Source organism: Pogona vitticeps, chromosome 2 (genome assembly GCF_051106095.1).
Source record: "Pogona vitticeps strain Pit_001003342236 chromosome 2, PviZW2.1, whole genome shotgun sequence".
In the NCBI taxonomy this organism is placed as follows: Eukaryota; Metazoa; Chordata; class Lepidosauria; order Squamata; family Agamidae; genus Pogona; species Pogona vitticeps.
In genome coordinates this window covers 48,367,611-48,392,596 of record NC_135784.1, presented here as the reverse complement: position 1 = coordinate 48,392,596, position 24,986 = coordinate 48,367,611, and the positions used below count along the sequence as shown (strand labels likewise).

General features: G+C 40.8%; 1 protein-coding gene across 1 annotated transcript in view; it reads right to left on the bottom strand.

Annotated features, from left to right (window-relative positions):
* Nucleotides 1–24,986, bottom strand: part of LOC140704108 (uncharacterized) — a 245,593-nt gene that overhangs the window by 22,726 nt on the left and 197,881 nt on the right. The gene's annotated exons all lie outside the window — the stretch shown is intronic.

The following is a 24,986-nucleotide window of genomic DNA, read 5'->3' as shown; positions in this document are numbered from 1 at the left end:
CACCCCTTCCTCCCTCTAATGGCCAGTTCTGATATTGCACCTTGTAAATGCAGAACTGGAAAAGACAGAAAGAAAACCATCCTTACTTTGCCACAAAGGACAAATAAGAGGATGGCATAAACCTTGAAAAATTCCTGCCAAAGCCTGGAAGAATGTCTTGAAATGCCCACTAAAAGTAACTTTTTGAAAATGATGAGAACTTCTTAGTTGTTATGTCAAAAAGTAGCTTCTAACTACTTGTTAAATTACTTTCAAAATGTAACTAAGGTATACTTCATGGTCCCAAAAAGCAACTAGTTGTAACTATGTCACTTGTCACTAGTTACTCCCAACTCTGTGGAATCTACATGGCAGCATTATTGCCTCAACAAGCTCTTTGGAGCAGGGGCCCTACTTGGAGCAGCACTGCGTTAAGAAGCAAGCTGACTGGTGTTAATCTCTTCAGGGTTTGTACTGCAAAAGCAGCATTTTGGAGGAATTATTTTGCCATGGCTCTTGTTCTGGGAAAAGCAGGAGCCAGAGCTGTGGGTGATGATTTTCGTATCATATTACCCACTGTTTGTAAAAATGAGATACTTGGTTCTTTAGCTTAAAAAAAACCCCAATAACAACAAGGAAAAAGCAACACAATGTGAATTAAGAGTGTTTTATTTAGAAGCACTGTGTGCTTTATCTTATTCCCTGTTGATTCAGAATTGCACCAGGGAGCAGAGCATTTGCTCTGAATGTGAAGTTGTCCTCTGGAAGTCTTAAAGTGCAGTAAGTAAAGTAGTTTAAATTCATGCCTTTTCCGTTATCTGAATGCATATATCTCCTCATGCATGGCAAGGCTCTTGTCTCTCAATTTTTAATGAGAGTGTATATGGGCTCCCACTGGTTTATGTTTTGTCAACGTTGCTGCTTCTGTAAGCATAATGACTTTGTAAAAATTCTGTGACTCCTGGAGGGAATCTAAAGATAATGAAAGGTTTATACAGTATTCGCGAAGGCTTCTCCAGATGAAGGAAACAAACAAATAAAGGAACACAAAATGTGGCCTAAGAAATCTGTGCCCTGTCCAGCTCCCTGATTTGGCTGATTTCGGGACTGGCTCTTTGCCTTGGCATGCTCGACAAGTGCCTCTTCAAATTGGGAAAGGCCGTGCTGCACTGCCTGTCTCCAAGCTGAACGCTCAGGTGTCAAGGTTGCCCATCTGTTGAGGTCCATTCCTAAGGCCTTCAGATCCTGCTTGCAGATATCCTTGTATCACAGCTGTGGTTTCCCTCTGGGACACTTTTTTATATAGAGAAACTGCTATAATACTTAAAGGGAGCATAGAAAATGCAACCATGACAATGTACATTATGATTAACCAAATGAGCTTAAAGTCACTTGAAAACAATCAGCTAAGTCAACATCCAAGGCAACACGGGGAGATGTAAAATAACTTTGTCTTGCAAAGAATGTCTTTCCTAGCAAGTGAAGACTTGAGTGTGGACATGTAAACAAATGGTAAGAAAATCAAAGCAATTGTGGGGGGGGGGGAAGTCCTAGACCATGAAGATCTTAGAAGCTCTTACTGTAATGCAAGTACTGTACAGCAAATTGATACCTCATTAGATTCATTCACCAGGAATTTGATCTCCTCTCAGTATGTCTCAAAGCAGTCCGCACTCCCAGCAGTTTGCTAGGTTAGCAAAAGCAATGTTAATTTCCATAGACATTTCAAAAGGCATAAGGCAGCTGCTTGCTCTTCCAACAGACATTGGTTGTTGACAGTTGAAGGGAAATGTAAACAAATAAGAAAAATATAAATATAGGGAAGTAAGAGACAGTCATGCACATACTGAATTCCAACAAGACAAATCCCAGGCACTTATTTATTATTATTTTTCATCCTTTTTTTGGCTATAATTTATTGTGAAATTATTAGGATCATTTTTAAATGTCCTGTTTTGTAAATTATAGAGACACAATAAGATAAACTGTGTTATAGAAATATTTGAAATAAAAGTGAATGATATTAATATCATTAATAATTAATATTAAGTCTGTGTCCATTGAGTTCAATTAGCCTTATTATTTCCTCTTCTTTGGTGGTGGCAGCACAAGTTTTTCCCACACCTGCCAACTTGCCACCTGAGATTCTGTGACTTGTGAGGCCTGAACTTGGACACTTCGAAATGCAAAGGAACACTTGGACACTTCTGAATGTACTCTGCCATTTAAGTTAATTTCCATGCTCTGTTTGCAAGATGAACTGTGTCAGTGATCCTTGATTTACTTCCCCTAAGGATAATGCTTGTATCCCATTTTATCTGCATAGAGTAAAATAATAAGGTTGTTCTTTAGGTAAAGGTAAAGGTAAAGGTTCCCCTTGACAATTTTTGTCCAGTCATGTTCGACTCTAGGGGGCGGTGCTCATCCCCGTTTCCAAGCCATAGAGCCAGCATTTGTCCGAAAACAATCTTCCGTGGTCACATGGCCAGTGTGACTTAGACACAGAATGCTGCTACCTCCCCACCAAGGTGGTAGCTATTTATCTACTTGCATTTGCATGCTTTCGAACCGCTAGGTTGGCGGGAAAGGTTGGTCTTTTAAAATGCATAAATAGACAATAGTCTGATTTATTTTTAACTACAAAAATAGTTATTTATATCGGGGTGTGGATACAAAGAACAGTCTTTTTGAACGTTTTGGACTTGTGTTATTGAACCTAAGGATGCAAAAGAATTCCACTAATGTTTAGCTGACAGTCATGACAGTCTATCTCAAGACTTGTCCAGGATTCCCAAGTCTCTGTGACTCTGACTCTTCATGAGACTGGGACAGGGAGCACTCTCCCCATTATTGTGACTTCCACAGGTTTGGCAAACTGTTGATTTCTCATTGTCAACTTAATCACACATATGTGCTGCAAGCTAAAAGGACAGCCTGACTGCTTGGAAACAAACAACCCATTCAGTGCTTCAACTTTTAGCAAGCTGTGCAGATAAACAGTAATAATACATTATAGTTTTACCCATTTACAGAAATGCACAAAAAACACATGTGCACAAATTCTTTCTGAGACCAACTACAGGATTTTTTTCTGTCTCACAGCAAGGAGAAATTATGTGTGACTTTTTGTTCAATGTGCAAGAACCAATTTGGGTCCGGAACTGCAATACACCCAACTCCATCCCCACACATAGAAAACTACTTCTGAAATTGAGAAGCCAATCAAAGAGAAAGGGGAACTGAATTCTTGAAGCCATACAAAATAACTTAGGCCAAAATTAAATGTTTTAATTGTGTCCCATTTCTTTAACACTATTTTCTCTGGTTTTCAACACTATAGTCAAGTCTGCTAATCCTACAGCACAATCCTGTGCATGCCGATGAGAGATGTGCACCACTGATTACCCAAGACTTACTCTCAGACAAGCACATACAGGATTACAGCCTAAATGCAATTTAATAGGGGATTATTCCTTGTGAAGCATGATGCAAAAATGAGAAACCCACAAGTAAACTTGTGACAAATGGCTTCTGTGAACATAGACCAATTCTCCAACTGTCCCTGATGTTTTATCTCTTGCTCATTGGCCACCACAACTTCTACCAAGTGTCAGAAAACATCAGAGAGCTGGTGAAGAAAAAGTAACCTTTTTCTGTTGCTATCAGTCATTTGAGAGTCAGGAGGCCCAGTGGTGGCGATGAGGCTCCTGCTCCTTCCATTGTTGTTAATGAGAAAAAAGCAAAGGGTGCACCCAAACATATGTATCCTTGTCACCATGCGCTGGGAACTCAGGCCAATCAGTTACATGAGGTATAGATTCTCATTAGGTATGACATAGATTTTTGTTACACAGCTCAGCTGGCTGTAAATTGGACTCGTCATGCTGAAGTGTATGTTCTCCAATTCTTCCTTTTTTTCTCTGTTCTTGTTGCTATAGTGACTGCCAGAAATCAGAGGGAGCAAAAAAAAGGAAAACTCAAAAGAGTTCCTCACTTTTAATAGTTATCTCCATCTCGAAAACTTTCCACAATTTTCTTTCATTTCCTCCTCTGTTTTCTTTTACTTCCTGAGGATAATCATGCAACGAATATAAGTTTTTCACCCAAATCTACAGTAGGCATTGCAAACAAGATGAGGACACTTATTGCAAGTTTTGTTATACAAGCTTATCAGAAGGAAACTGGAGAATTGTACAGTGCATGGACTGAAAGACATATTTTCCCCCTTTACAAAATGCTTGTACCAAATCTCTAAACTGCTTTTTGAGCTTGCGTGAAGTTTAACAGTAGAATGAAGATTCAGTATAGAGACTTTCTCAAAATGAAACTCTGGAAGGGCATTGGAAGAATGAGCAACAGATGAGACAAACTTGTGCTGCAATGTACTACAAATCGGGGTGCAGAAACTGAAAGTTTCATCTCCCTGGCTTCAAGATGGTATTTGTATATTATTCAGACATTGCTGGTTTCAGAGGAAGGCTCTGGAGGTAATACAGTGGTGCCTCGAATTGCGAACATACCTACTTGCGACAGTTTCTTTTTTTTCCCTTTCTTTTTTTAAAATTATTTAAGTATAACATTAATATAAACATAAAATTAATAAACAAAAATACAAATTAACACTTATGACATTTTGAGTTACGACCAGCTCCGTCCGCAAAATTTTGCTTCTACTTGTGACCGACGCTTCCACTTATGAACAGAAAAAAGCGGGAAATTCAAATTGCTAACTGTAAGTGGCGACGAGGCTGCTTCTTTGCAGCTCTTTCACCCCACAGTTAGGTGGGGTGCATTGGAGGAGGAGGCTTGGGACTTCCTCCTTCTGCTTCTGTGTGTGTGTGTGTGTGTGTGTGTTTGCAGAGAGGCTTCAGGCTGCCTTGTAAAGTAAGGTGCTGTTTCCTGTTTTTAAAAAACTGTTCTGGGTGTTTTTGCAGTGTGGTCTTGAGCTGGGGGGGTTATGTTTTTGTGCTGTGATGGGTCTTGGGGGGCTTGTTGGTTGGTTGGTTTCCCCCCCCCCAATTTCCGATGGGTCTTGGGCGATTATGTTGCTTTTTGGAGTGTTTTTTCCCATTTCCGATGGGTCTTATGGGTTTCTTTTTGTTTTGTTTTTCCCCCTCATTTCCGATGGGTTGGGGGGGTTGTTTAGTTTTTGGCTTTCCCCCCATTTCCAATGGGTCTTGAAGGGTTTGTTTTGTGTTTTCCCCCCATTTACAATGGGTCTTGGGGGGCTGTTTACTTTTTGGGGTTTCCCCATTTCTGATCGGTCTTGGGGGTTTGTTTGTTTGTTGGCTTCCCCCCATTTCCTATGGGTCTTGGGGGGTTGGTTGCTTTTGGGTTTTTTTCCCCATTTCCAAAGGGTCCTGCATGCTTCCTTCATTTTTTCCTTTGTTTTCTTTGCATTTCCGACCTGCCCCCTTTGTTCTCTGCGCATTTATGATCTGCTCTGTTTGTTTTCTGTGCATTTCCAATGGGTCTTACATGCTTGATTGCTTTTCTCCCCCCCTTCAGCTGGAAGTTATTATTCACCTTTCCAATGAGTCTTGCAGTGATTTATTTTTTTGTTTGGTGAATTTTTCTTGGCCTGAATAGATTAATCCCATTCCATTGCATTCCTATGGGAAATGGTGCTTCGACTTACGACCATTTCGAATTACGTTCATCTTCTGGAATAGATTATGGTTGTAAGTGGAGGTACCATTGTAATAGAAAGAAAAGTACTGACTTTTCTTAGGTAAGCACTGCTATGCTTGGCATTTGGTCTTAATGTAATATCTCATTACCTCTGATGGCATAGATTTGGTTCCCCTTCAACCCTGCAAGTCAAAGATTTCAGTCCTTGTGTAGGAGAAGGAGCAGTTGGGGAGATGAATGGGAAGTGGAGTGGCCTACCAAGAAGTCATAGACCTCAGATAGAGATGCCTTACCTTTTTTCCCTTCTGCCTCTGCCCCTTAGGGAATGTATTTATTCAGACCTCTATAACAACAACAGAAGCAGCATACAAATATACAGAGACATCCTGTGCTGGAACTGGGGGTAACACAAGCTCTATTTGGCTTTTGGGATCATGGGCTAAGCTTTCTAGATGATGGACTTCTAGGAAGAGATGGCTTGCACCTCACAAGGACTGGGAAGAATGTGTTTGGCCACAGCATGAACAACTTCATCAGGAGAACTTTAGTAACTGGAAGGGGGAGGGGACACAAGCACAGAGGTAAAGATAGATAAGCCTTACACACAATAGGAGGAATGGACCAAACTGTTCAAATGGGGGCCAATAATAATATTAACATTATTAATCAAATGAATATAAATGTACAAAGTAAAACAGGCACCATAGCACACAATCTCCGGTGCCTATACGGAGTATGTCAGGAGTATGGGAAACAAACAAGAAGAGGTGAAAATCTTCATTCAGGAGGGTAAATATGACTTGATCAGAATGACTGAAACTTGGTGGGATGACTCCCATTATTGAAATACAGTGGTGCCCCGCTTGACAACGATAATCCGTTCCGTTAAAAGAGCTGTAAAGCGAAATTGTTGTCAAGCGAAAGTAAAAAAAATCTATTGGAATGCATTAAAAACCGATTAATGTGTTCCAATGGGGGAAATACCTCATCGTGCAGTGAAGATCCTCCATAGGGGAAGCCATTTTCAATCTCTGTCTTCCGGAAATAGGTCCAGAAAACAGCGGGAGGCCATTTTGAAAACCCGACAATCAGGTGTAAAGATCGTCGTCAAGCGAAAAACTGGTTCCCGCAGCAGGGAACTATTCAACGTAAAGCAAAAAATCGCCCATAGAAACATCATTTTGCGATCGCTATAGCGATCGCAAAAATGTCATCGTAAAGCGATTTCATCATCTAACGCAGTGGTCCCCAACCTTGGGCCTCCAGATGTTCTTGGACTTCAGCTCCCAGAAATCCTGACCAGCAGATGTGGTGGTGAAGGCTTCTGGGAGTTGTAGTCCAAGAACATCTGGAGGCCCAAGGTTGGGGACCACTGATCTAACGGGGTTGTCGTCAAGCGGGGCACCACTGTACAGCAATTAAAGGATATAATTTGTTCAAAAAGAACAGAAAGAATAGAAAGGGAGGAAACACAGGAGGAGGAGATTGGCTGTCCATTGAGAGCATCTGGATCAATGCTACAGGGGCAAAAAACAAAAGAAGCATGGTAGTTGGAGTCTACTACTGCCTGCCCAATCAAGGAGAGGATGGGGATGAAACATTTGAAAAACAAATTGCAAGCCTTTCAAAGATATATGATATAGTAGTGATGGGAGATTTCAATTATCCTGATATCTGTTGGGAGGCAGATTCTGTGAAATATGGCCCTTCTAAGAAATTTCTGGCTTGTGTGGCTGATAATATTCTCCTACAAAAAAGTGGAGAAAGAAACTAGAGGACTAACTGTCCATGTAGATGCCATCTCTGCTATGCCACTTGCTTCCTGGTGTCCCAGGGGAAAAAGAGCATTCTCCCCTTCTCATTGTTTTACATGAGATCATGAGAAGTTTGGACCATCAATTTGGTTTAATTGATAAGAATCCTCTACTACTTGATGTTCCTGCTTCCTTTTCAAATTTTGACTTGGATAAGTGGAGAAAGAAAATAGAGGACTAACTGTCCTTGATTCTAACCAATAGAGATGACTTGGTGGAGGAAGTGGCAATAAGAGAGACTCTGGGTGAGAGTGACCATGTTCTACTAGAATTCTTGATTTCAAAAGAAACCAAAGCAGAGCCACGCATATATGCTGAAATTTTAAAAAGTCAATTTAAATAATCTCAAAACAAACACGATTAACATACCATGGCAGGAGATCCTAACAAGAATTGGAGCCCAAGAAGGGTGGGAGTTTCTAAAATGAAAAATCCTAAAGGCACAACTACAAACAATTCTAACAAGAAAAAAAGTGGGAAACAGCAAAAAAAAAAAAAAGGTCAGTGTGGCTTCACAAAAAGCTCACAGAGGATCTCAAAACAAAAACAGAAAAGACACATATAGGAAATGGAAGGAAGGCCAGGCCACAAAGGAAGAGTATAAACAAGTAGCAAGGAATTGAAGGGATTGCACTAGAAGGGAAAATCTGAGAATGAGCTGAGGCTAGCTGGAGACACTAAAAGCAGCAAAAAAGCATTCTTCGGGTAGGTATCTAGCAAAACACAAAGACAAGAAACAGTGGCTTAGCTACTCAAGTTCTTGAAAAACAATGCAGTAATAAAAAGAAGCCAATACAGATTTGTCAATAACAAATCCTGAGAGACTAATCTGATTTCATTTTTGATTCGGTAACCTCCCTGATAGACAGAGAGAATGCTGTAGATATTGTATATCTTGGCTTCAGCAAAGCTTTTGACAAAGTGCCACATGATATCCTGATTAGCAAGCTAATTAGGTGTGGGCTAGATAGATCATATGACAGGTGGATACACAATTGGCTAGAGAATCGTACTGAGAGGGTGATGATTAATCCTTCTTCTCCAACTGGGAGGAGGTAACAAGTGGGATACCTCAAGGCTTAGTCCTGGGTCCAGTGCTCTTCAACTTTATTATTAATGATTTGAATGAGGTAGTGCAGGGAATGCTTGTCAGATTTGTGGATGACACAAAATTGAGTGGAATGGCTCAGTGGTTCTTAACCTTGGTTACTCAAGTGTTTCTGGACTGCAACTCCCAGAAGCCTTCACTACCAGCTGTGCTGGTTGGGGTTTCTGGGAGTTGCAGTTCAAAAACACCTGAGTAACCCAAGGTTAAGAACCACTGGAATAGCTAATACCCAGGAAGACAGAAACAACATTCAAAATGGTTTTGATAGGCTGGAGAACTGGGTTGAAAACAACAGTTTGACATTCAACTGGGATAAGTGCAAAGTACTGCACCTTGGAAAAAGAAATCAAATGCACAGTTACAAGATGGGGGATACCTGGCACAGCAATACTACATGCAAGAAGGATCTTGGGGTCATTGTGGATAACAAGCTGAATATGAGCCAACACTGTGATGTGGTTACAAAAAAGGCAAATGCTATTTTAGACTGTATTAGCAGTAGTATAGCCTCCAATTCTACAAGATAGTAGTCCTCCTTTATTCAGCACTGGTTAGGTCCCATCATAATATGGTAAATAGGAAATCCAATTATTATGCCTGGGAGGCAGGAAAGTTTTAAGGGTCAGATCATACTTCCACACTATTAAAGAGCAGGTCGGGTAGGTGGGGCTCATCAGCCATGGAAGGCAGCCCATCTAGGAGAAGGAAAACTCCGATTTCAAACCTCCACTGCCTTGTGGCTATATCCACTCATGGAAAAGGCTTCAGGAGTTAACCTCGAGGCAAAATCCGGAGCTGGAGTCCCGAAGGCAGCTCGTGTCGTTCTGCCAACTCCTGCGACATTGCTGGAACCAGTTGTATTGGCTCTTGCCTTTCCATTGGACCATTTCAGCAATGTGGAGAGGGGGGATCTGCTGCTTGGGTAACAGCCTATCCTCCATATTACCTTACCCGGGCTTCATGCTCTGGAGAGGACACTCCTCAATTCAGAGCATGTCACCATAGTCTCTCAAGACTGAAGGGTGCCTATGATGATGATGAGGTCCCATCTTAAGTACTGTGTCCATTTCTGAAACCACACTTCAAGAAGGATGCTAACAAATTGGAACATGTTCAGAGGATGCAACAAGGATGATTGGGGGAGGGGGCTGGAAACCAAGCCCTATGAGGAAAAACTGAAAGAACTCAGCATGCTTAGCCTTGAGAAAATAAACCTGAGGGTAGACATGATACCACTTTTCGAATACTTGAAAGGTTATCATTCAGAGGAGGGCTAGGATCTGCTCTTAATCATCCCAGAGTGCAGGACACCCAACCATAGGCTCAAGTTACAGGAAGCTGGATTTCAATTGAATATCAGGAAAAGCTTCCTAACTGTTAGAGCAGTATAGCAATGGAATCAATTACTTCGAGAGGTGGTGAGTCCTACAGCACTGGAGGCAATTAAGAAAAATTCAGACCACCACTTGGGAGATATCCTCTGATTTCCCATGTCCCTTCTGCAAATATCGCTTTGCTCATGTACTCAGGCAAATGCCTTAATAGGGCAACCAAGAGCTGCTGACTATAGAAAAACCGATGGAGCTATGGATTATTTGAATCCCCTTATGGGAAACAGCATTTCCTTTGTGTGTTGATGTTGGGGACCTCTATCTTGATGTAAGTGTTGGAGTCAGGATAGGGGAAGGGTTAGCCATGCATATAACATACACACATACACACCCACCCACTTAGAAACACAATGAACATCCAGGTATTGTAGCCTCCTATTTCTCAGAACTCCCCCAAAATCTGCTGCTCAGAAGTAGAACAGTGGCACATAACCTGTATGTCATTGCCTTCAAGCTAATCAAGAAGAGTTCATAGATTTATCCTTCAAACATGAATTTCAGAAGTATACCTGTGAAATGTTCAGAAGTAAAACCAAATTAATTCTGAATCTGAATGTATGATGAAGTTCATGTTGTGGGGGTAGCATCCAGCACTAATCAAAGGAGCATAAATTTGTAGCACCTTAAATATTAATGCATTTGCTGTGGCATATCCAGCATTAATTTGCTAGTTAACTAAGGCAATTCACACCAAAAACAGATCTCTCATGGTTCTGATGAACCAGAATGACACGGCTGTCCAATTTTAGTGATGCTCCAACCCAACTAGAGAGTACAAGCGTATAAAGGGAGGCTTCTAAGCCAGCATCCAAAATGAGGGATTGAGGGTGGCATATGAGGGATTCATTCTATGAAGCACTTTCTTGCTTTTCCTGGTTTATCTGCCAGGAAAAGCATATAGAGAGCCTATAAAGGACAAAGTCAGTCTTCCTTGCAGGATGCCCTGACCGGTTGTGCCTACTGAGTGATCACTCATGGTTTCCTCCTATTATCTTTCGGGACCGACCTGGCCCAAGACATTTTGACGCGGCACGTAAAACACCATTTCGTACCACAAGTTAAGTTTCACAATAACTGAGTGTGATCTTAGCACCCGAGGAAGAATAGTCCACAAGCAGTTCACACTGGGTGATACTGGTCAAGCAGCTAAAAACATTCAGGGCCTTTATCACACCTGTAATCACTTATCTGAGCCTTAGTAGTGCTTAGTAGTGGGGCCAGGCCCTATGTCACAAAACAGCACAAAGTGCTCCCCTTCCTCAGCACCTGACCCATTTTGTTCAGTGCTGTTTCCCCCAACTTCCCTGAAAATGTTCACAGCCCATTCCTGGAGGCTCTCGTCTATCTTCACAGTCACTGTCACCTTGTATAAGGGCAGGCAACTTTGGGGTCAGTTCCTCGCCCCTGTGGCCTTCGAGGTGTTTGTGCTGTGCAACAAAAATGGGTGGGTGGTGGAGAGAAAGAGAAAAATAAAAATTAAATAAAAGCCAGAAACTAGAAATGGCCAGTGGTCTTGAAAAAAAAATGTATACAGTATTTAGAACTGTCAAAAGATGACCTTTTAAAAGGGGAATCATTATTCCTGGAGGCTTCCAGAGCTGCCTCTTACCCTTCTTTTTTGGCTGGAAGAAGAAGGGGGCCAGAAGAATTCTTGTAGGGGACACATTTGGGCTGCATTTCACCCATCCCTGTCCTAAATTGAACCAGCTATAAACGTCAGCAGCCAACCCTATTTTCCTATCTTCAGAGGTCCTATGTCACTTCTTTATGTTTTTATAGTATTAGGACTTGTCCAGGGGATTTTGCTGCCTGAAGCAAAGATGGCACATGCTCCCATTTTGTTTACAAAGGCTAACTGTCCTGGCAGTCGTGTCTTTCTACTGGCAAGGGGGCAACAACCTCCACTACACCAGAAGGTAACAAGTTGACTAAGAGGGTTGAAGAAGACAAATAGGCTGCCAGGCACTCTGTTCTCTCCAGCAGCACCCAGCTGGGTGGCAGGATTTCACCCACTGGCTCACATTGGCTGAAATCCTGTTGCTTTGCAATGCAAAAGGAGTAACATTCAGACATTTCTAGCAGACAATTAACAATCTTCTGGGATTGTTGGTGGGCACACCCACTTGACTGGTGTTCAGTTAAAAAATCCCAGTGGGGACTTGTTAATTGTAGGCTAGGTGTATCTGAATGTCACACCTTCTGTGTAACAGAGGAACAAAATTTCAGCCTGAGTCTATTTAGCTATGTGTCCTAGAGGAAGAGAAGCCTATCTATGTATACCTAGACTAAGGTGCTTATCCAAATATAATTTGAAAAAGTACATCCTGAAATCTTTGGTTTAGTAACTTAAATAAATAAATAAATCTCAAGGTGACATAGGGCTGGTGATTCTTTTCTACAGCAGTAGTCATTTTGCTTTTGACAAAGATGAGATATAAGTCATCAATATTGCTGTGACTTAGCAATTCATTTACACCATTTTACTGCTTTGGACGCAACACAGTCTCGTTCCGAGCTTGATGAAATATTGTTATCCACATAATTCATTTTGTGCCACTTCAACAAGGTATTTGAATTTGCGGCTGTTCCCATTAGAGGCTGGAAATTGAATTGAAAATTCATGTGCAAACTGCATGGATGCAGCAAACTTGAATCTAAGGAAAGTGTCAATTAAATTCACCTTTCTGCTTCCAAGCATGAAAATCTGAACCAAATGCATTGCCAAAAACGAAAAGGAAAGGGGGGTGGGTAGTCTCCAATTATCAGATCAACTGACAACTTTAGATATTACTTCAGACAGGGATTTCGAATATATTTCCTGTCTCTTCTATTAAATAGTGCAAAGCTCATGAATGTAAGAATAAATTCTCGCTTTGTCTTTGAAAACATGAACTTTTAAAATGTGTTATTAAGTAACCAAAGGAAATTGCTGACCAAGAGGTCCTTTAACCTTTCCTGTATACTTTTGTCATGAAAGATAAATACTTCTTAAACACCTACAGCTCTATCAGAAATTTTATGTACTAGCCATGTAATGAAATCATTGCAAACCAAACCAAATTCCTTTCACCATTTAGTGGTAAATCATTGCACACAAAATGTTCCTGGTTTGATTCCTAGAATCTGTAGTTTAAAGGCACTTGTAACAGAGACATGGGGGCTGTGGAGAAATGTGCAGTCTTTCAGCTGTTCCTAGGTTTCAATTCCTGGTAGCTCCGGTTGCCATAGCCAACCGTCTAGAATTACAGATGATGTAGTCCACTATGGAGGACCACAAATTACCCATTTCTATGAAGAAAGCCATCTGCCTGAGACCTGTGAAACATGGCATTGTCTGAATAAATTATATTGGACATGATGGATGATTCAAGCGAGGGAGTTTTTAAGAAATGGAGAATGCAAAATGAAAATTTCACCTATTAAATAAGATGATGCCAGTTTCACTTGGGTTCCTCACCTTGTGACAATCACCTGTCTCAAAATGACATGCAGATGCCATCTCTGCTATGCCACCTGCTTCCTGGTGTCCCGGGGTGGGTGTGTGAAACAGCATCTTCCCCTTCTCATTGTTTTACATGAGAGCATGAGAAGTTTGGACCATCAATTTGGTTTGATTGATAGGAATCCTCTACTACTTCCTGTTCCTGCTTCCTTTTCAAATTTTGACTTGGATAATGAAGAAGGGAAGAACATAGGGGAGGGGCCAAAGGATGAATGACCACGTGTTCCAATTGAACATTCATAGCAACAAAGGAAACTGCCTTACACTGAGTCCATCTAGCTCAGTGTTCTCAACACTGACCGGCAGCAGCTTTCCAGGAATTTAGGAAGGACCTCTATTTTCCCTGGCCTCTTCTGGAGATGCCAGGGACTGGACGTGCCAACTTGTGCCTGAAAAACATGTGCCGTACCATGAAGTTATAGTTCCTCCCAAAACATTCTATTCAAAACAACCTAATTAATCCAATTAATTGAACCCTTCAAAACAATCCAATTAATTCTGGGGAAGAGCAGGAGAGAAAAGCAACAGTGCTGGTATCAATTTATTGAGCTGAAACTTCTTAACTTTCCAGCCACATATTACCCTGTTGACTAGTTTGCTACCAGTGTCACTTCTAAAAGAAGCCTTGGTTTGATTTTATTTAGCACCAGAGTGCAACAATGTACATTATTGTTACTGGCTGCCTACATAATACATGAACAATGGATGGAGTTGTAAAGAAAATAGCACCAAATAGAGGATTCTCGGCACCCCAGAATTACAACCTAATGGAAATCAGATTGTTGCAAGTCCAGTATAAGTAAGCTCTCTATGGTATACATGTATTACAGAAATGGAATGCCTTATACAAACCTTAATTAAAAGCAACTTGCCCTCATCACGAAAAATCCCTATGCTATTGTTGGTTTTGATTGTTTCAAAGCCTTCAGATATTTCTATTGTAATTGGCTTGAAAATTACCCACTATTCTGTGTATTTTAGATATTTCAACTCTTTTTCAATCCAATAACTCCCAGCGTGATGGAACATTTAAATTCAAGGAGAAAAGGTAGTTCATGTAAAGAATCCTGTAAGTATTGTGCAATGAAGTAGCACCATAGAGCCAGCATTTACAAATTTCATTGCATTCAGTAAGAATTTTTTTAACAACAGCAATAAAACACAATCCTGTTATGCAGTCATGCAACAGTACAGAAGGAAATAAAAAACTTGATCATATTGCAAAATATGTCATTACTATTTGCCCCTCATGAAGTTTGGGCAATGGAGACATTTTTTTTAATTATCAAGAAATATTTAATATGTCCAGGAGCATATAGAAGCATTCCAAAGTGGAATCTGTCAAGCAAAGAGGGAAATCATGGCTTATACAGAACAGCCATGCTTATCGGAACTGCCTGGCAAACATCCAAACTACTCCGTTAATTAGGGTGTTTCGCTGAAGTTAAAGAAAATTAGCATAATGTTAAATGAACACAAAGGGTGGAAGACTAGCACAGAAAATTATACTAACAAAGAGATATTTGTGATTTGGATAATGCAGGAATTCACGACATCTACACATTGTTTGGAAAACAAATGTGTTCCAATTACTAAATATTTTTACTTGATGTATCTGATATTCTGATCCAGCAAGCAAAATACATCAGCAAAAGTGCACAGTTAAATATATAACCTAGTTCTGTGCCTACACACTAACAGAAGAGCATGCCTTTACAGGGGTTATTCAAACAATGGGATGGAGCTGCCAAAGATTATTGGCGTGAGTGGGCCAAGGGGTTCCTAGGTGCTTCTTCAGTATCCTTGGGAGGTAATCTTCATAGGAGGCACAACCATTGGTTTGGAGCAGTCGAACCGGGATGCTCTTATAATATAATCCTGGAGTTATGACATGACAGAAGAAGTAAGAAGGTGAAATTCAACCATTAATGGACCACAGACATAATCTAAGGCCAGACAGTAGGAGAAATCTGATTTCTCTTTCTCTACACACATTTTCTCTGCCTCCAATCATTTGTACCTATTTCCTGCCTTACACTGAGCGTGGAAAAGCTACTTTGCAGACCACAGCTTTGTATTTCTTGCTTTACATCCCACTAACCATTCAGAATACATCATGCGAAAGGCCGGACTGGAGGAATCCCAAAACGGAATTAAGGTTGCCGGAAGAAATGTCAACAACCTCAGATATGCAGATGATACCACTCTGATGGCAGAAAGTCAGGAGGAATTAAAGAAACTCTTAATGAGGGTGAAAGAGGAGAGTGCAAAAAACGGTCTGAAACTCAACATCAAAAAAACTAAGATCATGGCCACTGGTCCCATCACCTCCTGACAAATAGAAAGGGAAGATATGGAAGCAGTGACAGGTTTTACTTTCCTGGGCTCCATGATCAGTGCAGATGGTGACAGCAGCCACAAAATTAAAAGACGCCTGCCTCTTGGGAGGAAAGCAATGACAAACCTCGACAGCATCTTAAAAAGCAGAGACATCACCTTGCCAACAAAAGTCCGAATAGTCAAAGCTATGGTTTTTCCTGTAGTGATGTACGGAAGTGAGAGCTGGACCATAAAGAAAGCTGACCGCCGAAGAATTGATGCTTTTTAACTGTGGTGCTGGAGGAGGCTCTTGAGAGTCCCCTGGACTGCAAGGAGAACAAACCTATCCATCTTGAAGGAAATCAACCCTGAGTGTTCACTGGAAGGACAGATCCTGAAACTGAGGCTCCAATACTTTGGCCATCTAATGAGAAGAGAAGATTCCCTGGAAAAGACCCTGATGTTAGGAAAGTGTGAGGGCAAGAGGAGAAGGGGACGACAGAGGATGAGATGGTTGGACAGTGTCATCGAAGTGACCAACATGAATTTGACCCAGCTCCAGGAGGCAGTAGAAGACAGGAGGGCCTGGTGTCCTCTGATCCATGGGGTCACGAAGAGTCGGACACGACTAAACGACTAAACAACAACAACAACAAACCATTCAGCCTCTCTTTTTACTCATTCTCCTACCCCTGTTTAACAGCTTGGAAAAGATCTTCCCACTTTTTACTACTTACTGTGTAGAAAGGTCTATCTTGTCTGCCTACGGCTTCTATGTTATTGCTAAGTAATATTCATTGAAAAGTGACCAATATTATATATTTTGCAGATAAAGTTTGAAATCTCATAGTAAGTCACAACTAGAGTAGACCCACTGAATCACAGGGGATTTGGGAAGTTCCTACTTATGTACGTTCCATCAATAATTCAATAAGTCTCCTATATCTGTGACATGAAACATGATGCCACCATGTTATAGTGTCCATGTTAGTATTAGTAGTCGTGTTATAATGCTGATACTGATTAATGTTTGGACTGCTCTTATTGTGACAATGTTTTATTACAATGCTCTATTGATCTGTATTTATATCTATATCCCATATTGCTATTCCTGTACTGTTAACTGCTTTATGTGCAATGTGTAGGAAAGCAGCTTATAAATCCAAATCTAAATTGAATTGAACTGAAACTAAACTGTATTAAAATGCAAGATAGGAACCCTAGTGTAAGGCAGAGACGGCATTCACTGGCAGATAGCATTTCTGAGGCAGCTGATCAATGTATTGACAGGATATTAGTGAAACAAAAACCAATCCTCAATTCATACAGTGTTCATGCTTAAGGCAACACAGGAGCAGGGCTGTGCCAATGTGCTGATCTCTGACATCCCTAACACTAGCTTTCTCCACCCCAGCATCAGGGGATACAGCACGTACAAAGGTGGGGTGGAGTTTGCACACACAGTGAAGAACTTCTTCCTTCAGATATTTTTGCTAAAAGTGCAAATGTCAGTAGATGTATTTTCATGTTGATTCAAGTTGCGAGCCCTTTCAGTGAACAGCAATGAAAACCTCAATCAATCCACAGGGATCTTTCCTTTTCCAGTTTAATAAAAATGGCTGGGAATATTTAGTGCTCTATTCTCAAATACTAGTATGAGAATGATATGAAGTTTAGCAGATGTAAACATTTAAAGTTGAGTTTCCATGCACAAAGCAGCAGCCAGATTCCTAGTCTTTTCTTCTGAGACCCACCTTCTTTTTTCTCCAATTCCAGAACCAGTCTGCTCCTCAGAAGGACTAGTTCCAGGGGATTATTTATCCTCAAAGAGGCAGCATCCTCATGAAGACCAGGGCTAGAGCCAGCAGAGTGAGACTCAAAATAAAAATGGCCTAAATCAACCCCTCGTTCTCTCTCTCTCTCTCTTTTTTTCCCCCCTTTCTGGTTAGTACCCTGCCAGGGGATGAGGAGATGGCTTTTGAACCAGTTGCTTGAAGAGGGCTTTTGAAATTAGGCTAAGGGGAGAAGTTCATCCACCCATGAACTCACCTCAGACACCAAGAAAATATCCAGAATCCATATTACACCAACATACCCAGTTATTGCTACTTAGACTAGTAGTCTATTATTATTATTATTATTATTATTATTATTATTATTATTATTATTATTATTATTATTATTATTATTATTATTATTATTATTATTATTATTTATTTATTTATTTATTTATTTATTTATTTATTTATTTAATAAATAAATAAATAAATAAATAAATAAATAAATAAATAAATAAATAAATAAATAAATAAATAAATAAATACCAGTGGTGTCTGCCTGGGTACTCGGTTCAGCACCAGTTTCGCTCAGAGGGTCGGGGAGGGGGAGTCGCTATAGTCTATACAAGTTATATCTCCTTGACCAGGCTTCCTATGCCTTTGAGAGGAGGTCTTGAGGGCCTCCTCTCAAAGGAGCTTACGAGACAGATTAGGGATTCTATTGGTGTACCACCCACCCTGCTGTGTACCAACAGTCTCCCTGCCCAAGCTGACGGAGGTAGTCTCACACCTGGTGTTGAGGATTCCCAGGCTGTTGGTGCTGGGGGAGCGCAACATCCATGCTGAGGATGCCTTGACTGTGGTGGCTTAGGACTTCATGGCTGCCAGAACAACCATGGGGCTGTCTCAATGTGTCATTGGCCTGACACATGAGAAGGGCCATACTTTTGACGTGGTTTTCTCAATCGGACTGGAAGATGGTGGTTTGGATGTGGAGGGGCTGGTTGTGACCCCATTGTCATGGTCAGACCACTTCCTGGTCAAGTTTAGTCTATTAGCTTCTTCTCTCCTCTGCAAGGTTGGGGGATCTATTACGATGACCCACCTTTGGAGATTAATGGATCCGAATTAGTGCAGAATCAGAGGATGTGTCCAGTGTGTCATGCTTAGGTCAAGTATTAATGGATGAGTTTCAATTGTTGAGACATGAGGATGTGGACAAGGTGCTTGGATCTGTCCATTCTACCACCACTCTGTTCGACCCTTGCCCATCTTGACTAATTGGAAGATCAGCCAGGGGGGTTCGCACCTGGGTCTAGGAGACCGTGAACGCCTCTTTAAGAGAGGGAGTGCTCCCTACCCCCTTGAAAGAGGTAGTAATTTGGCTGCTCATCTGGTCAAATCGACCACTCTGAGCGGCTTATGTATTACTAATCTTTTATAACCAATTACATAGAAAGATTTCCATAAACACTTAATCTTCTTCTGTTATGTACAGTTTTCCACTTAATTCTGTGTAAAATCACATTAGAAAGTAAAGCAGGAAACTCAGGTCCTGTTCAGATCCTACCATGTACAGGAATTACAAGTAAACAGATTTCGTTCTCCTGTTACATCCATTTTAAGAAATTGCTCAGACATGAGAAAACAAGATTGAGAAGAGATATGATAGCACTTTTCAAATACTTGAAAGGTAGTTATATAGAGGAGGAGCATGATGTGTTCTCTATCATCCCAGAGTGCAGAACATGTAATAATGGGCTCAAATTACAGTAAGTTTAGGACAAACTTCTTTTCTGTCAGAGCAGTACAACAATGGAACCAGTTACTTCAGAAGATGGTGAGCACTCCAATGCTCACCATTCTAAGAGAATATTGGACAACCACGTGTCGGATCTGCTTTGATTTGGATTAATGAATTGAGCAGGGGGTTGGACTCAATGGCCTTATAGGCCCCTTCCAACTCAACTATTCTATAATTCTGTGATTCTGTGATTCTATGACATATGGAACTTAGCCCAATCCAAATGCAGATGAGCATGCTTTCTAGATTCTGAGGGAGAAACTATTCTCATCTGCAGTTACAATTTGCAATGATTCCAAAACAAGCTTCCTCTCAAATTTGGAAATCAAGGAAGAGTGAATTTCTAAACCTGATCTAGGTTCTGATGTTGTCTTGTACCCTTGGATGGAAACCAAACCTATCTATCTTCTTGGGTGGGAATGCTGTGAATTTTTAAATATTTGGATTGTCAGTGTCACTGCATATAGTAGAATGTGTCACAGTATAATGGATCCTGAGCTTTGTAAAAGATAAAAATCTTATGGTGAAATAAGAGTAAACCCAGTAAGAGCCAGTTAAGGCTATGTATGTTCATTGTTTACAGAACACTGGCTATTTGTAGGGAGATGAACAGAATTCATTTTGTCTTGATACATGAGCCAAAATGTGTTTTTAAAAATATGTATATTTGGAGATTACATGGAGAATGTGCATGGATAAGGAAGTCTCATCCTGCTCAGTCAGTTGCACTCCATGACGGAAGAGTCAATCAGGTAGGGCAATTGCTGTCCCCCTCATAGTGTGAGCTCCCCACCTAGTTTAATAAAGACTGAACAGGACTAGTGAGGGAAGCAAAGAACCAAGGGCTTCATGGCTGAAAAAGTGCAAGACATAGGAAAGGGTTACTTTAAAGAGTGCAGTCTCCCTTAAAGCAACTCTTCCATCTTCTGTGGAATTACTCCAGCCTACCCCCCCCAAAGTTGGAGATCTGTCATGTGATTGCCAGGGAGTAAATCACACTGGACCACTCCACAAGCAGCCAAAATTGTGATCTCTTTTTCCCATGTGATCACACTTCAAGCCTAAGAAGATCTTCCATTTAGAAGGGAAGCTGTCTTTTACATCTAGCCTTTAATGATGCTTGCTAGTCATCTTTTTAGTTGAGAGATAAATAAATAGCTGAAAATTAAGCTGTAAACATAATAACCAGCTCACACTGTCCCCTCATCAAAACTATGCTCTTGAAATATTATGTAGTAAAACATTCCATGTGTTGAAATACCTGTGTAAAAAAGATGAAGCCATATTTTTATGTTGTCATCTTCTGTGCCTTCAGATTGTTTGTGATGAATTCTTATAGAAGAAAACAAGGGGAAAACAGCAGGGAGTAAAATAACACCAAGAGGTTTACTGTTTTCTGATTTTTGCCCAAACAAACAAACCAAATGAGAGGTACAATTTAACCATCGCTCCTACCATTATCACAATTAATGAGCCCGGTGGTGCTGCGGTTAAATTGCAGTACTGCAGTCAAGCCTCTGTTCACAAAACAAATTAAATCCAGGGGAGGGGGCTGTTTACATAATTACATTGTAGAACAGCCAGAGAGTACTCTAGCACTACTATAACAATTGAATCATCCTCCAGCTGCCCTTTTCCTCATCCCACAAAGCGTATCATAGGTATTTGATTTCTTCATGCTTTGCCTGTCATGGAAAATAGATGCTGGAGGGGACAATGATTTAGGCTTAAACCCAGTTGTTAGCCCCATCTAAGAAAGATCTGCTGAATCTACTGGATCCACGTAAGTGTTGATTTAAGATATTGTCAGAAATCATGTTGCACGGCTTCACGTGTGAAACAGGAATCATATCTGTGCTGTGAAGGAAAGAAATTAGCTTAGAACAGAAAGCAGTGGGAAAATGAGCAGTGCCTGTTTTCCCTCATGATGAGAAGGACAGCATGAATTTGCAGTTGAACATTTATTTTCAGATTTTAGATTAAATGAGGAATGGTTGTTGGGATAAGCATAATCATCCCAGAAGCTCCATTGTAATGCAAATAACAGATTTCTACTGCACATTCCAGGAAGGTTTTGAGAATCTGATTACTGTCCTGTGCCTTATTTTGGTTACTAGGATCTTGGTGCTTTCTATTCATTTGGCCATTAAAAGCATAGGATGCACATGCTAAAATCCACAGCTGCTTTATAAGCAGCATTTTCAAAATGGAAAGACAGATCGGAGTACTGGGTATTCAGCATTTTCAACTATATTTTCCCTCTGCACACCTGAGTTGAAATGTAGCTCTGTTCTGATGTCTGACATTATTTCTTGTTAAATGAGATCAAAATGTGCGTAGATGTCTGAAGGCAATAGTCATACACAAGTCAATAACAACACCTGTCAAGGTAATATTTTCAGATGTAATACTCTGGCTGCTAAGAAAGGTAACCCTTATTTCTGCAGATCAGATGAGGAAAACCTCTGGTCCTGGAGGGGAATCCTTCTGGTGGTCTCAATCTGGCCTCTTCCACAAATTGTTTCTCGTTTCCCAGTTGTGTTTGTTTTCTCCCCATTCTAAAAGGCTGATGTGCCTCTCCCAAGACTTTGGTACCAATAGTAAATTTCAAAGCTGAAATGTGTATTGTTGATTCCCAGGGTGGTGCAGTGAATACAATAAAGGATTAGGAATTAGGAGACCTGGGTTCAAATCCCTGCTCAGGCATGGAAATCCATGGGCATAATGGAACACAGGTGAACCCACTCCTTAAATATCTCACTCGCCTTGAAAGCCCTATTAGGGTCGCTGTAATTCCATTCTGACTTTATGGCACAGAACACACTGTTGCATTGCCTTTGGCCCCACCCACTCCTTTTTAACTAATGCTGCAGCTCATCCCAATGTATCTGAAATAGAATTTGGCCTGCAGAATGAAGGAGGTTCACCAGCCCTGGCCTCTAGATTGGCCTGCTGACTCTGCATTTGATAAGTTGGAAAGATTTTGGCAGACAAGCCATTTTCTATGTCACCACAAGTAATTATTGTGGTGTGTTGTTTGTGTTCATTAGTTTTGAATATACCTAAGGGTAAGTATTTGAACTTGCTGGGAATCTTGTCTTTCCACCAAATTCGAAATTGTACAGTTAATACAAGTACATGTGAGGTTGTCATAGAATAGTTGAGTTGCAAGGGGCCTATAAGGCCACTGAGTCCAACCCCCTGCTCAGTGTTGGAATCCAAATCAAAGCAGATCTGACAGATGGTTGTCCAATTTTCTCTTGAATGCCTCCAGCATTGGAGTGCTCACGACTTCCTGAGGTAATTGGTTCCACTGTTGTACTGCTCTGACAGTTAAGACATTTTTTTCCTGATATTCAGCCTAAATCTGGATTCCTATAGCTTGACATTATCCATGCACTCTGGGATGATCAAGAAGATGCCCAGTTGTTTCTGTATTTCCAAATAGAGCTTGGTTTCAAGTTCGCTGATCATCCTTGTTGCTATTGTCTGAACTTGCTCCAGTTTGTTGGCATCCTTCTTAAAGTGTGATATCCAGAACTCTACATGAGGCCTTACCATTGCTGAATAACCTTAGAAGGATTCAAGAAACCTGAATTCTTAAAACAGAGATTGTATATTTTCCTCTTTTCCCCCAAGAAATACCCTGTTTTTCTTTAAAAAAAAAAAAAGACAAATAATTGCAGGTAAGGCAAGACAGGTCTATAATCCACACCCTTATTTTGAGTCAGCTTGATGGCAGTTTCAATACAATATCCAAAGCAAGATAGGAGATGACAGTGTGCCATGGTGACTACATTTTCCTTTTTAATGGGAAGTTAAGATCAGCATTGCCTCACGTAGCAAGCAAAATCAGTAAGGCTGCATTTGGAATTCTGAATTCAGTCCCAGCAGACGCATATTGACAAATGGAAAGGGAGATCAGCAAAGAGCAGGCAACATAATTAGTGGGCTAGAAGGATTGATTTAAGAGTTAATAATGTATCACTTGGCAAAGCAACTAAGAGGGAGGGGATCTTGCCTAAAAATACTGAAGGAACATAAATGCTGAGGATGAAGGGGAATGATATAGTTGGCTGCTGGTGAGAGCTCTGGAAAGAAATAGAGAAAGAGAAAAATTACACTGAAAGTCAGAAAAAAAATATCCTGAACCTAATCCATCTCACTGACAAGTGGCATTACTTTAAAAACAAAAACCAGCTGCCTCTCTTGTCTCTATCCCATGAAAGCCTGCTTCAGGAGAGAAGACAATGAACATTCCCTCACAGAAACATAACAGTGTAGACCAGGCAACGATCTATGGGTCTTTTTTCATGCAGAGGAAAGCTAAGGCCTTATTGCTGTGTTCAGACGGAATGCCCTTGAATCATGAGGACTTCAAAGAGCTGTGCTGGCCCAGACCTCCTGGTGAGGTGGACCATTTAGAACTGCAAGAGTTCTTACTTGCCTGTTCAAGACAAAGCAACTCCACAGCCACAAATACTCCACTCCCAAGCAAACTACACAAGAGCACAGAGTGCTGTCCTCTGAAGATGCCGGCCACAGAGACTGGTGAAACGTTAGGAAGAACAACCTTCAGAACACGGCCAAAGAGCCCGAAAAACCCACAGCAACCTATATGGGAATCAATTAACGCAACATTTTTCTCCTATTTGAGGTGTCCTACCTCCAATAGCTGGCTGAATAGTTTGGTTAGTTATATATCTGGCTGTACAGACAGAGGTTGGAAGATCAATTCCCCACTGTGTCTCTTGGAATCTAGAACTGAACAGTTCCAGAGCACCATCAAAAGAAGGAAAGGCAAACCACTTCTGACTACTCTAAACCTAGAAAACACTGGAAAGGGCCACTGTCATGTGCAATTATTACTATAAATGCTTCTGATACTGAAGGCCATATAAAGAACATAATCCATTACAGCTTCATCTTCCATACATACAAGATGGAGCCTTGGCAGTGGCCTGGTGAAGTGTTTAACTGCTATGACTTTTGGGGTACTTGGCTTAAAATCCATACTCAACCATGAAGCTCACTGTTCACATCTGGCCAGGGACTATATCTCAAGCTAATGTAGGTCACAGGGCCATTGCAGTGCTAAAAATTGGAAAAGGACCACACATTTTGTCTCTCAGCAACTTGAAGGAAAGGAAGGATACACAGATAGTAAATTATAGCTGCATTGATACACATTGGTTTGTTATTGAGCAACAGAGTGAATAAACATTCTACAAGGCAATACTAAAAATGGGAGAAGCTCGAACAAAAAAATGACAGCTTTCAAACTGGACTTTGGATCAGCATCAAATTTGGTACCATTCACAAAAAGACCCCAAGCAAGGGAAAATCACAGAAGTTGATTCCTTTTTTCATCATGAGTCTTCAGCTGCATATCCAGTCTCCTATCAGCCGACCATTCCTCACCCAAACACAAAGCAATTGTCAGGGCTTTTATTTGACAAGTGTGAATGGTAGTGGCCCAAGAAATAGTCTGTAGAACACCTTGACTATTGCCAATTGTGTTGTCAACATTCAGGCTGCCCTTTGCTACATAAAAGCTTGGCATCCTTTTTTTTTTCCTGCTGGCAACATGGGCATGATAATGTGCAGCAATATTAGGCTGTTTCCTGGCATTTTGAATTGTGGATACAGAAGCACAATAT